Genomic DNA, 15,487 nt, shown 5'->3' on the forward strand with positions numbered 1-15,487 from the left:
CCTTCTTCCAGGCAACTCCTAGCATGGCGGAGAATTTCATTCAAATCACTGTATAGATATAAAAACATATTTGCATGCACGTACGTGTCACTACGGGCAAGCACCGAGGTTGGTGGGTAATTGGCCGGGGGGTTTACAACAGTCACAACTTTCGCAAAGCAGCTGAATATTTATAGACATGTTAGGCCTCTTATCACTACAACTAGACCACGATTTCGTAAAACCATAGACACACCTATGTATTTCTCGTAAGCACGGCTGCTCATCATTCTTACGTTAGTTTCCTAAAATGAAAAAAAAATTGTTATCTTCCGTATACAAGTAGCATTCCGTGCAGACACACATACCATTGGGGATATTTTAGCCACTGCTCTTCATCTAAACGCCTATAATAATGGTAAAAAGCTGTGAATAACTTTCAGAATTCAGCCACGTATTCTGGAGCATACCTCATCAGCACTATCAGTTGCATTCTAATTTCTTGTTTACGTTTGGGATCTACCTTAATTCCTTATTACCGTCTATTTTACATCATAAACACTTTCCCGGAAAATTCCTTGCTGAAAGAAATGCAACAAAGCGGCACACTTGCTTCCGCATATATAACTAATATTGTCCTTTAGTGGCACCATTTGAGTCATGGTACGTCTTTCTCTAACCAGACGTCTTTGCAATATAAACCGCCCACCTATTTGGTCACCCATTGCTATAGTGTAACTCCTAAGTTCATTCCGTATTCACGACTGCTTCTTTAAGAATAATAAGTCAGGCAAGGGACGGACAAAACTGTCCCCGTTCGCAGTTTATTACAAGCGAGACACTTCAAAAATGTAGATGTAAAAACATGCACGGTGCGGTATTAAAACCGTGGTGTCGTTTAAAAGAGATTTGTGAACTTCTTCCAGGGCGTCTGTTTAACATTTTAACATTAGAGCAGATTTCAATTCTCAAAGAACCAAGGTTTGCTCAAGCACTTTTTGCTGATTTATTTCTAGCCCCTTTTGAGAACTTCCTTCTGTCGGTTTGCGCTCAACGGATAAGCGTGTAGGGACTTACGGGAGCGTACATTATTCTTTTTCCTATGGTACCCTGCTTTAAAGAAAAGTTCAGCGTAAGCCATTCCTCTCTTGCCTTATGCTCAAACAAGACGTAAGTAGGGATTCGAGTATCCAGATATCGCTTTTCTCCTTGTATGCTCCTTCAGGCAAATCTTCAAGGTACGTTATCCCTCTGGAGAAAAATGCAGAAACGTCATTTTTTTTCCTCACGCGTGAGCGCCTGCGTCGTCACGTTGAAAAATCCGGTCGTGTGTGCACGAGTGCGGGCAGAAGCGCCAGTGTCTGCCCCATAGTTTGCTGAGAAGAGCACAGGACTGGCTATAAATCAGTGTTCGCTTCGTCGTCTTCAGAGCAGAGAAGTGAAAAGGGAGCGGGTACGATATTGCAGGTCAGCGAGAGCCAGAAGGACGGAGATGCAAGGCAAACATCGTCACAAAATCGTCAGTCAACGAATCCCAAAATCATCGCTAAATTCATGCGCCTAACGTGCTCTCCCATCCATCCGGTGTTGACGTGACTGGGAGAGTCTCAAAAGAGCGTGCCTGCTGCTCGACTACAGACAAGGCCACCCGGTGCCGCCCGCTACTATCCGATGCCAATCGCGTGGTGCTAGGAGAGCCGCGTTTGGAGGGGGCCCAAAATTTAAACCTTGGCAAGCACTCCACTATACGTCACTCTCCTCTTTGTCGCCTTCAGATAGAAGAAACCAAAATTAAATACCGGGTGCTTCTTGTGGCATTCGATGTAAGTGCAATGTATTAGGAACGAGATGCTACAGAAGCGCTCTCAAAAGCAACGTGTATCTGCTGATTCTGTATTCGCTAGTAAACATTGATTGATTGATTGATTGTGGGGTTTAACGCGCCGACGCAACGCAGGCGATGAGGCGCGCCGTAGTGGAGGGCTCCGGATAAATTTTGACCACCTGGGGATCTTTATCGTGCGCCGAAATCTCGTACACACGGGCGTTTTTGCTTTTCGCCTTCATCAGAAAAGCGGCCGCCGCGGCCGGGTATCGAACCCGCGACCTCGTGCTCAGCAGCGCAACGCCTTAGCCACTGAGCCACCGCGGCGGGTTTTTCGCTAGTAAACAACAGCGCGATTCAGACCTGCTCACTGGCGTACTAAACAAGAGGAGTATATCCGAGTGACAAATGTGAAACGAGAATATTTTATAAAGTGCACAGTAAGATGATTCAGGTGGGCTAAATTTAGATAGAGCACTTGAACATCAATAATATAGCTGCTCACCTAAAAAAAATCAATACCGACAGAAATAAGAAAAAATAGTAGTGGCTTAGCTCTGCTATGCCAGGATATACGTAGCGTGAGCTAAGGTTCACCAATCCAGTCCAATCCAATCCAATAGTGCAGTCCAGTCCAGTCCGGTCCAGTACAATTCAGTATAATCCAGTCCAGTCCAGTCCTGTCGCGGCTCTTCACGAGCCACGCGAAACGGCTATCAAGGGGCTCCGGTGCAGCGTCACACTTGACAACTGCGCAATCGTGGAGCCCACCTGGGCACGCGCCGGCGCCAGTGCGTCTGCCGCGGCTATGACGCAACACAACCCAACACAATCCACTTTAATCTAATCCAATTCAAGCTAATCCAAGCCAAGCCAAGCCAAGCCAAGCCAATCCAATCCGATCCAATCCAATGCCCCTCGCGCTTGCGCACAACGCTACTTCACTGCAAACGCGCAACTGCTCAACCTCCGCCACTGTAGCCTACGCTACAAAAGAAATCTCACGGAAACGACGGGTTCACTTCGTAGAGGTCACTGTAAATTTTCATGATTTCTCACTCTGCTAAACAAAGCATTGTTGTTTGGGAGCGCGCCACGGCGGATGGTTTTCTAGTGCTGGTAAGTAGAAAAAGTGTCAGTGCGCAGAACGTTTGGGTGAGGTTAAAGGCCCACGTGGTATATATTGTTCCACACTTCACCTCTATCGTGCGCCACTTGCGCATGTGAAAATGTGGGTCCTCAAACCACAATTTGACCGTGTTTTATTATTTTCAAATTACAGCACCTGCATGAAACATGGCGTTGTACAATAGGACTTCATTAGGTCCAGACCATTAACATTAAAGCAGCCTAATTTCAGGTAATCGGGATTTCTTAACAATGTCAGAGAACCAAGTTTTTCCTCTTAGTTTTTCAAATACAAAAACTCCTTGTTGACAAACTGATATCAGCGTAAAAACATTTGGCCCGTTAATAGGTCCCACATGTTGATAAATTTGATTCATTTAAGAAAACGATAATCTATCATAAAGCTTACGTACGCCTCTTAAATTGTAGATAGTCGGACATGCTTGACGCAATAAATTTATAATAGTGTAAAAAAAGATTTCTCCCAAGGACCTTGCGGCAGGCAGACTGTACATAACAACGTCAAACTTCAAAATATCGCTCCTGGTCTTAGAGTGCAATTTTTCATTTGAGCTCCGTAACGCACAACACCCCTGCAGATTTAACGCCATTAAATTATTTTTATCGAAATATCAATCGAACTTCTTAGTTTGCCATTTTTATGCCGAAGCCTCTTGAACAGTGTCAATTCAATGGGTGCACCATGTACTGATGGAGGTTGCTTGAATTCGAAGGTTAAACCTTGTTTTCGGGAACGTTGGTGGGACACTTTTGTGGTTATGTTCGAGTTAGCACAGATATATTTGGCCTCATTGTGGCATATGGTTTTACAGCACCACAATACAGCACCACAAGCGTTTCCACTGTTCCCCGTGCTGCCTTCTTGCAAATGCTAAATTTGGTGATATGTCTGAGCACCTAGTTCATAAGGTTTTTTTAGACCTTACGCTTTAATAAAGGTGTGTCCTCTTGTTATTTCGGCAAGTTTTTCTTCGTACAAATGTAGGCTAGTCGATATTCGCAATGGAAAGAAGTTTGAGTACTTCAATATAATAAGAAAAGCAGGAAGTATTCAGTTCACCTAAAAACATAAAATGAAGTCCAGCAGCGTAGAAAACCGGGCTAGTTGGTACAGATGGATCGTCACAATTCAGAAAAACCAGGCCAAAGGTAAGGAAAGCACTGGACAAGCGCTGAATTAAAACAAAAAATTTACTGAAGAGTCCCAAATTTGAAAACATGAAATATTCAACGTTATTTATCGTATAAACAAAACACGATCATCGAAGTTCGTCTTCGTTGTCAAATATACTGGAATGAATAGTTTGTTTTGCGCTCAGTAAACCCTTCCGTAGACTTTACACGTACCGATTCTCATCTACGCGAGCACATTCTGCACTCTGCGTAAGATAACAAAAGACAAACCGAGCTTTCCAAAATTTAAGGTGGTTTTAATTGATTTCGGCAAGGGTGTCAACCCGAATGTGTGTTTGAGTGCCTGGAAATATTAGTTTGCCTAGCGGGAATTTCCAGAGGACACGAGACATGAAGAGCTTTCACTGATTCAATAAACCAGCTGCCATCTTTACTGCTGTATTGATGGACATTTTTCGACGCAAATTTCGTAAAGAAAACAAGTAGTGTTCTGTTCTCGACACTACGCTGCCAGCGCTCTAGAAAAAGGCGGCAAGCGATAACAGAAGCAAGAACAGCTGAAAATGCGCGCAACGAGCTGTCGAATCCTTTGAATGTCAGCTTTATTGCCCAATGGCCTCAAACAGCATCAACACGTATGCACGGTTGACTCCAGTGATGATACGGAGACCTTCAGCATGCGTGCTTTTACTTTGGCCGAATCGCGTCCCCTGCAGAAGCGCGACTCACTTCCACGGTACAGCAAGAAAGATGCCGATACTAAGTGGTAGGCATAGCGGAATACCTCCTTCATACTGTTGCTCGCGTATTCAAGATTCTTCTTGTGAGCGCGATGAGCCGCATGGCTCGTCAGCAGCCACAGCGTTGAATCTCCTCGCCGTGAACATATTGGAGCTCCAGTAGCCTGGGAAGACTTGTTCCTTGAAAGGGAGGGAATGGACGAACAAGGAGGCGTTCCTGTTCAATTGAATTCAATTTTATTTGCTATTAGGATTAAAAAGAACAGCCTGTGTTTATATACGTTTTCGCTTTTGTTCGCTTTTAAGGGCCGCCTCGTGCTTCGTCGTCGTTCGTGGGACTGCAGAGTCGCGTGATGCACTTTGTGTGTGCGTGTTTTTTTTTTTTGCTATTTTAACCTGCCCCAATTCTTTACGCTGGGACAAGTTTTCGTTTTATGCGTTTGCGTAACGTCAGGGAGTGGGGTTTCCTTTCTCGGGTGGCCTGTGACCACCTGGGATCCAGCGCGGCGTTTCGTTTAAACGTGCCGAATAAGAACAGTGATACCAAAATACTAACAAAATGAAATATTTCGCTGCAGTTTGCGTTTCCGTCGTGCCAAAGCTCGCCTGTTGTTGTTTTCCTAGCCCTGATGGACATCCCTCCCATCCCCAAATCTCCATCAAGACATACTGAACACTCCAAAAGTAACATGTTTGCTTTCTGGACTCGCAAAAGAGAGAGGTTAGAAAAGCAGCGTGTGGGATATTACGAAAACTATGCGACAACAAAAATGCTTTTAAGGTTGCGATTTATGGTCACGTATGGAAAATATTCAGAGGAATCCCACTTCGCACACTTCAAACTCAAAAGGCAACGCTTTTGTCTTATATTTGTGCACGTTATCTCTCCAAACAAGTATTCATTTTTTGTTCTGTGATCGATTTCAACATTTCTTTTTTTAAGAAATTATTCTGCAGTGTTGATGCTGAAAATACTCAAAAAAGTGAAATTTTAGAGTACACAGATTCCTACATTATTAGCACCAGTATAAAAAAGCACGACTCATTTTTGCACAGACAAAGTCTAAGTAATAAAACGCCTTAGTGGGCAATGCCCGGTGTCCCCTTTGACTAATGAACCGCTGAAATCTACTGGGACACGATGACAAACGGACAAACGGGCAGACGGCGCGGGTCACTACTACAGGCCAGCTTTTCGCCCTATGACTATGGTTCCAGCGTCCACACGAACATTTTTAGAGCGTCCACCGAACTGTTCTCCCCTTCAAATACAAATGAGAGGATGCCACGCGTGCACAACCGAGGACAAATAGTCCAGCTTCTCGCTCCCGGCAAGTGCGCAAGCTCGGACCGAAAGGACATCGGGAACGGAAACGGGACCACATTCTGAGGAACGCGGAAAAGCCGCACGATGTCACAGTGTAGGCATAAATTTAGTTTACGCACATTCTTTCCTACCGAGCGCCTAGTTTGAACCCGGGAATAATATACTTTCTGAATGCCCCGCCATATTTCATCGCTGCTTTTCCTATGGGTAGATAATAACACTCTGACATACACCGGTTTCTTGTTCACTGCAGTGGAAAGCCGCGTCTTTGTTGTGGGATTAATGGCGCATAACCGTGTTTACCGGAAAGAAATTTTCCGTAGTTTTTTAAAGTAAATTTTTAGCGTCCCATTTTCTTGTTGGCGCAAAACACATATACGCCAAAATAGAAACGTTGAAAGACCCAGGCACGACACCAATGAGCATAGACCTAATCGGGACTCAGGCTATACATCCGTTCCCTGTCGGTTGGTTCTGCTTCAAAAGCAGGACGTAAATTTTAGTCTGTTGTCAGAGCGTCTGCCTTCAGTCTGGGACTGCTCAAAATCTTACAAGCAGCAAGGAAGTCGTTTCGAAAGACCCCTCATTGGAACTACGTTTCCTCTTTGTAGTTATAATTTTCTTTTCGCAGTTGCTGGCGCATTTTTCATGTTTCTAACTGTGTTATGCATTCTCAAATGCGGGGAAATGGACTCGGCAAGGCTAGAAAACTTTAATTTTGAGCAGACGTCGTCATAGTACTAAATATCTTGGTCTGTACTTGAGTCGTCTGAAGCCGTTAGTGTTTCTGTAGACTTCTTTTTTCCGCACACTCACTCGCCGACAACATGTACGCAATTTGTGGCTGGACATTTTTTGTGGGGACCATATACTACCAAAGGGCCATGTCTGAGGCAAACGATAGACTATTTCGTACACAGTTTGAATACAACAACACGCAGCGATTTATTGTTTGCTATGTTGTTTTCCATTCATCAATTGATACATTTACATCAACAGTATTTTTATCTGTGCCTTACGAGGACTTCGATATTTTGATCTTTGTTAGGATTTTTCTTTCTAAAACGGGCATATGGTTTCTGCGCGGTAGCACATACGTAACGTCTAAGGCCGTGTTGGAAACGCGAGCATTTCTATCTTCTGTACTTAGAGCCTACTACCTTCAAGGCAGCGCTAAAAAATAAAACGTTTCGGCAGCCCCTTTTTCAGGTTGAAATAATAGGTCTAAGATGAATGCTCTCATTTATAACTCCACGCGAAAACGTGGACCGCTATTTTGTAATGATACTGACATGACGCGATTAGTGAGGGTTATTTATTATTGGTGGCAGTTTTTCATTTAGCAGGTTCGTAGTAACACGCCTGCTAAGTTTCTGCACAATGAATAAATAGATTTCGAGCCACGACCGGAGATTGTGTTAAGCTTAAACACTGAAATGACCAACATCAAAACCGGAAATGATGCCGTACATGCCTAACTGAAACTCTTACAATGGAATGCTGGCTAATGATTGTCGTGAAAACAGTAGGACATCGCAAACACGCCCGAAATCAATGGACGCAAAAGAGGATCCATATTCTGGTATTTATTTATTTATTTATTTATTTATTTTTTTTTATTTATTTATTTATTTATTTATTTATTTATTTATTTATTTATTTATTTATTTATTTATTTATTTATTTATTCAAAATACCTTACAGGCCCAGCAGGGCATTGGGTAAGGGGGGGTGAAAAGGGCAGGTCAAAAAATAACAAGAGAAGTTATACAAAAACTAGATATATAATACAGCAACAAGTCAGTTAAACAAGAGAAAAAAGAACATGATAACAGCGAGCAAGAGTGGCAAGAAAATAAGTACAAGCAATAATAACATCTAGTATGGTAGCCTCAAGCGCAAAAAAAGGAAAGAAAGAAAAAGGAAAACATCATGATGCTAACAGACAGGAATGCCAGCGTTTTTGTTTGGTGATTTTACATGAAAAAATGCTTGTGCACGTGATTGCGGAATGTTTCTGGGTTAGTCAGCGATACGATATTATCAGGCAGATCGTTCCATAACCGGATATCACGTGGGAGGGCAGATGAATTGAAAGAGTTTGTGGTGCCGTGGATTCGGGTTAACCTGCGTTGATTAAATAATCTGCGTGATGTGGAAATAGGGCTTACAGTGGGTAATGGGGAGGGTCTGGCACGAATAATGTATTTGTGAAACATGCATAGAAGCGTGATTTGCCGTCGGATATGCAATGGTTCTAGTGAAAGATTATGTTATATTTTTGTTATGGTTTAACAGAAGTCATATGATTTGGATATAAACCTAGCAGCGCGATTTTTTACGGCTTCTAGTTTATCAACTAAGTAATTTTGATAGAGGAACCAAACTGAGGACGTGAACTCTAGTTGTGGTAATACAAATGTTTTATAGGCTAGTTGACGAATGTTAGACGGAGAAGCATGCAAATTTCGGCGTAAGTATCCTAATGATCGTGAGGCTTTAGCACATATTGCGTTAATGTGGGTGGACCATTAAAGATTTGCCGTTAGGAGCAAGCCTAAGTATTTATATGTTAGTGCCTCAGAAACTAAATGGTTGTTCAGGAAATACGAAAAGTTAGAGTTAGTGTGTTCTCGGCTAAAGGATATTTTCTGGCATTTAGTTAGGTTTAAAGACATTTGCCATGTGTTGTACCAATTTCAGATAAGGTTTAGGTCTTTTTGAAGGGTTACGTGGTCAGTGGGGTCATTACGTCGGGACTATTCCCTCTCGTACTTGTGGGTTTTAGCAAACGACGTTTATGCTTGAGGTGACGATGACTTGTCTGTTTTACTCCAATTATTCAAGTGCGTCTTGTATGTTAATGTTTCGCTTTGGAGGAGGCGCCTCACTGAAGCTATTGACAAATCTTTTATTTTATTTAATTTATTTAAACATGACCCTGCAGCGCCGAGGCATTACAGCAGGGGAGTGGGTCTCATCGTACAAATGGAAATAAAGTCACTAGCACAGTCACTGTTTGTCAATATATAATAACTAAAAGGGAGCACACAACAAAATAATATTTATACAACGACAGCATCGCACTTCACTAAGCACGCGAGTTTACAGTGTAATACCTAACAGAGAGCACACAACGGCATAATATTTATACAACTGAAGAATCACAACTCACTAAGCACGCGAGTGAACGTCTCAGCACTATTCGAAACGATGTCGGCTGCCAATTCATTCCACTGAGATATAGTGAAAGGGAAAAAAGAAAACTTTTTATAATTGGTCCTGCATTTTATCTCTCGTATTTTGTTAATGTGGTGACGTCTTTGGGATACATAGTGGGGGGTTTGCAAATATTTCTCCTTCATTATTCCTGTTAAATTGTTATATATACAATAGAGGAGTTTTAATCTATGCTTTCTACGTCGCTCCCTGAGAGGTTCTAGGCCTATTGATGTTTTCATTTCTGTGACGCTTGCCCCCCAAGTGTAATTACTGAGAATAAACCTGGCTCCGCGATTCTGTATTGCTTCAAGTTTTTGTATTAAATACTCTTGGTGAGGGTCCCATGCGACACTCGCATATTCTAAAATGGGTCTGACCAGCGAAAAATAAGCGTCTTTTTTCACAGATGAAGGAGCATTGCGAAGGTTCCGATTGAGTAAGTTTAGTACACTAACTGCTTTCTTTACGGTGTTATCAATGTGATGATTGAAAGTCAGATCCGCACTGAGTGTGACGCCAAGATATTTAACTTCAGAAACTTTTTTTAGAGTTTCAGTACCAATATGGTAGGAAGAATCGACAATTTTTTAAATTTTACTGAAAGAAACATAGTAACACTTAGCTGTGTTTAGCCCCAATTCCTACGTGTGACACCACGAGGTAATGTTGTTCAAATCCTTTTGCAGGGTTGACACATCATTGAAGTCACTCACTGTGCGGTAGATGACGCAATCATCTGCGAACAGCCTGATGCAAGATGAAGTCGTAGTTACAATGTCATTAATATAGACCAAAAATAATAGTGGCCCCAGAACCGATCCCTGAGGTACGCCGGACGTCACGGCTTCATTTCCCGATTTTTTGCCTCCTACAAGAACACATTGTTTTCTATCGGAAAGGTACTCCTCAATCCAAATTAAAGCGTTATTATCAATTCTTAAGGCTCTCAATTTGTGCATCAGAAGGCTGTGTGAAACGCGGTTGAATGCCTTACGGAAATCAATGAAGATAGCGTCCGTCTGGAGCCTATCCTCAGCAGAAGTAACAAGGTCATGTAATAGTTCAATTAGTTGGGTTCCACAAGAGAGCCCCTGGCGAAATCCATGTTGATTAGGATAAAAAAAACTATTTTTTTTCAAGGTGCTTTGTCATGTTGCTATAAAGAATATGTTCAAATATCTTGCAACAGATACAGCAAAGGGAAATCGGCCTGTAATTCTCGACATTTGATTTTGGTCCATTTTTATGAATTGGCACAACATATGTCATTTTCCAGTCCTGCGGTAGCCGTCCGGATTCAAGAGACTTGCGGAATATGACATAAAGATATTGTGATACGATGGAGGAACAGGCTTTTAACACTTTCAGGGATATTTCATCTGGACCAGTAGCCTTCGATTCGTTTAGAGAGTCTAAGCTTTTTCTTATTCCTACTAGGGATATTGTAATAGGCGGCATTGCACTTTCTATGTCAACCAGGTATGTGGGGAGCTCTTCTAGGCTGCGTTGTTTCAAAAAGATCGTTTTGAAGTAGTTGTTAAAGTAGTTTGCTTTGGCCGAGTTCTCAGTTATATCGGTACCCTCGTGTACGATTTTCGGGATGCTGATTGTTTCCTTCCGTGTCTTTCGGAGGTAGCTCCAGAAAGCTTTTGGGTTGGATGTTATGTCCTTGGCCAGCCTGGAAAAATAGTTTTCTTTGCCTGTGGTTACTGCCACTTTGTATAACGAATCAAGGTTGCGAAGCTGATCCTCAGTACTTTCAGTAGGGCTTTTTTTCTATTTTTTATACAACCGGCCTCTTCGTTTGATTAATTTCCTGACATGGGGTGACATCCATGGTTTCTATCATCGACTATTGTTTTGGCGCTCTTTGCCCCAGTTGGCCTTGCGCCATAAACATCCAGCGATCATCATCACATCCATGGTTTATCAGGTTTTATTTTATCTGCTACATGCTTCGTTGGAATATGTAATTCGACGAGTGATCTGATGGAGTTTTTGAAGATTACCCAAAGGGAGTCAGTATCAGCATATTCTGACTGTAAGGCAAAAGTGTCGTACTTGAGCTCAAGTTGGTTTATTATTTCACTAAAATTAGCCTTGTTGTAGAGGTATACTTTCTTTACATAAATACTAGGCGGAGTTAACTGTGGCAGTGAGAACTTAGCCGTAACTATCTTATGGTTGCTAATTCCGGGTAAAGTGCATACTTCGCGAACAATAGATGGGTCATTGCAAAACAGCAAATCTAGTATATTGTCACCTCGAGTAGCAGTAAAAACATATTGCTGAAGACCATACCTGCTTGTTATATCGCCAAACGTGGGCCTAGTTTCTTCAGCTCCGTTTTCGTCCCATTTTAGGTTCGGCATGTTAAAATCACCAGCAAGGATGATGCGGTCGTCAGGGAGAGAGGTCAACACTGAATCTAATAATCTGATATTTTCCATACTAGCGCCAGGGGGCCGATAAAATGAGCCTATGGCCAGTGTTCCCCTGTCAGGAGTTTTCATTCTACACCAAACGGTTTCCACTTCACTGGTCTCAATCTCAATTTCAGAGCATTGTAAGGATTTTCTCACCATTACGACCACACCTCCTTCTCGTGAGTTTCTATCTTTCCTAAAAACGTGGTAGTGCGCAGGAAACAGTTCACTGTCTTTCACTGAATTATCTAACCAAGTTTCTGTTGCGAATACAATATCAGGATTTATCGCTAGGAGGATCCCTTTGAACGAGTCTATTTTGTTTTTAATGCTTTGGCAGTTGAACAAAAGGGCTACACATTCAGTCCTGGGGGAACTTTTTACGATTGGTAGGCGTCATTTTTTGTTTAGTTTAATCACGGTTTGCGTATCATTGTTCCATACAAAGGCCTCGTTGTTTATGATAAGCTTGTCGTGCACAAGAAAAACTTTGTCCTGGCCGTCTGCTTTTCGGGCTTTGCCAACCTCCCAAAGTTTTCGCCGAATTTCCCGGAGCCGGGGAGAGTAGTCTCTTGAAACACTAAAATCGGTACCCTTCAGTTTATTGCAACTGCTCATTATTGTTTCAGTGTCCTTGAATGATGCAAAGCACGCAATGATAGGGCGGTTTCGTTTTGGGTCATGTTTTCCCATTCGGTGCACTCTCTGTATGGCTCCGATATTCACCTGTAGTTTTTGCTGGCAAAACGATTTGACTGCGTTTTCGCAAGCTTCCCAACTTTCCTGTGGGTCGTCATTCTTTAAACCGTAAAACACAAGATTCAGTCTTCGGCTCCTGTTTTCCACGTCGTCTAACCTGTTAGCGAGAGTTGCTACATGCTCAAATTGCGTTTTAGTCTGCTTTTGAATCTCTGCTCCACTTGCCTCTGTTTTCTCTAGTCCTTCCAGTCTAGATTCTAATTGCTGGATACGTGTACCTAAATTGTTAATTGTGCTTTCTAAGTTTGTTTGGTTTTTTTCAATGTTACCTAATTTTTCCAAGACAGCAGATTGACCCTCTTGGAGTTTACGCAGAATCTCAGCTGTATTTGGACCGGGGTTTTCTTCGATGTCCCCAGCTAACATCAACAAATTTAAAATAAAATCTTTTGCCAATGTAAACAAGTTACGCGCTCTTTGTGTTACGTAAACAAGTTACGCGCTCTTTGTGTTGTGTAAACAAGTTACGCGCTCAAAAACTGTTGTGCGATTATTTGAAAAGCGGGCTGCCAATAGAATAGATCGTGGTATTTAATTGGCATTCGGTTCGACAATTCTACTTTGTAAAGATGCTGCATCTGGAAAGAGAGGCTTTAGGGACTATTCGGTCGTTGTACAAATATTTAAAATGGAATCAAAGGTAGATCTTGTACAATACGCGAAAGTAAGCATTCAATGATACAACTGAAAGCATCACACACGGCCAAACGTGAAAATGCAAATACATATCACAGGTTGGTTCCCTCTTCCGCTGCACTGGCACAGTGACGCTATTAACGGAGAATGCTGGTTGCGAGAGCCAATGGCAATCAATTTCTTTTAAAAATTGTTTCTTCAATTTGATATTTAACCCAGTAGTTTTCTACCCAATATGCATGCTCTATTCATGGTCATAACACACTAGTTTAAATTAATATCGCTATGGGACACTAGTATTAGCACTCAAATAATCACCCACTGTGTTGTTATCATACGATGTTGTCTTTTTCTTGCCCCATATCGTCAGACTTGAAAATATATGCGCTCCCAGAGGGCCGTTTCTTGCCGTAAGAATTTCGAAGATTTTACACTGTGTTTCTTTCCGTAAAATATGCGGTAAAATACACAGTTCATTGTAGTATACTAGCTATCACTGCTTGGAGTTTACGCGTAGGTTTTAGGGATTGGTATATTAATAATGGCGAAGCTTAAACCCAGCAGTGCACAAGGCCGCATAGAGAATGTCTTGTTACAATCGTACACTGACACGATACTTCTAAACTGCTATTAAATTCCCCGAAAACTACACATGATTTCTGTTTCGGCTCGGAGGGAAAATGGCTCAGAGAACCGGGTCGTATGTACAATTAGGGAATGTTCAGCTTAATTTCCGTCGCAGCGGCCATTGGGTACTCAATTTGCACACTCCTGGTCTCCCACGCCACCCTTCAAATCACTCTCTGCTTCCGCTGACAGCGGACAAAAAACGACGAGGGCATAGTTTCTGTAGAGACCGCCGGCTGGCGCCACATTCTCGAAAACGCGCTCTGCGTTTAGCTTTTCCGCGGAATACTGCTCTCAAGACGCGCGGCCAGTTGTCTGGGGGATCGTGCGCTGGCCGCAAATGCACAACAGATAAACCTGGATATAACGAAGTTAACAAAAACTCGAAAAACTCGCATGTCGCGGAAATGAAGCATAAACGAAACCAATATGCTAGGCATCAGTGATGCGGAACTCATCCTTGTCCAAGGATGTATTTCACCCTGAACAACTGCGTGATTTGCACTTGCTGCTGCTTCATGACCCCCGAATTCACAAACGTAACTGTCACTTTTGCTATTTGATCCTTCTCGGTGCCTTAACGCGTTTCAAGAACCAAAGATATGCTTAAAGGGCGCCTTTTCGCGAACTTTTTGCTCTTTTCTACGGTAAAAATTGTTGAAGGGATGCTAGCTGGGACACTGTACGGGCGGTGACGTTCTTCTTTCTCACCGGCGGATATGACATGTAAAATTTCGAGCTTGTCTTGAAAAGATAAATCTTTTTGTATTCAGGCAGCAAAAATCATCAACGAAACCATACTACAGATACACACAGATACTACAGGGAACACACGCGACTACACGCCGACAGGCATGCTTAGCACCTGACACCGCACTCACACGTGGAAACGCGTGAGAGACTAGTGCGGGCCAAATTCGCAAAAATAGGTCACTTCGCAAGCCGATTTTCACAAAAAGGGCAAGAAACGCCGAATCATCATCCTTGCGAATTCGTTACATTCAGGTTAACCGTCGCATATCCTTCGTTACTTAGAGGTCGCAAACACATGGGCTTCAACGAAGGTGGAAATGGGGAATCGAAAAACTTCGTTAAATCCAGAAATTCCTTACATAAAGTTTCGTTAGATCCAGGTTTTACTGGTACAGCGCTCAGCGCCTCAGGGTAGTGTTTTTCTCTGTGTGTTCATTGCCTGTGCAGAAACTCCGTTCCTCGCGGTAGCCCCACGAAGCATCTCCGCGTCTTTCCAAGTTGAGTTCATCGCGAAATCGAAGTGAACAAGTGATTTCTGCTTGTCGGATGTACACGCGGCTAGGGCAAAGCACTGACCCTTGTTATTTATCGCCAACGCGTGATTGATGAGTAATTTACAGATTTTACTGTCCATTTCTTTCCTTCGATTGGTGTTAGCGAGTAATGCTCCTTTTGTGACAGGCCAGCATATGCCTACTGCTCCGCTGCGATTGTAGCCATGTGAGTAACTATTTTTGTCCCTGTTACGACCAAAGTATTTACTTGCGAGGTTGCAAAGTCTCAGAGAGAAAGAAAACAAGTTCAAGAATGGCTTCTTGGAGCGGAGGAGCGCTTGTGAGAGCACTGAACTTCTGTTAAATAGCTCCCCGAACTGTCGATGTCTGGAGTGCCTGTGGGCGACCCTGGATGT

The sequence above is a fragment of the Haemaphysalis longicornis genome, unplaced genomic scaffold (genome assembly GCF_048455015.1).
Source record: "Haemaphysalis longicornis isolate Haplotype H1 unplaced genomic scaffold, Haemaphysalis longicornis Haplotype H1 scaffold_9, whole genome shotgun sequence".
Lineage (NCBI taxonomy): Eukaryota > Metazoa > Arthropoda > Arachnida > Ixodida > Ixodidae > Haemaphysalis > Haemaphysalis longicornis.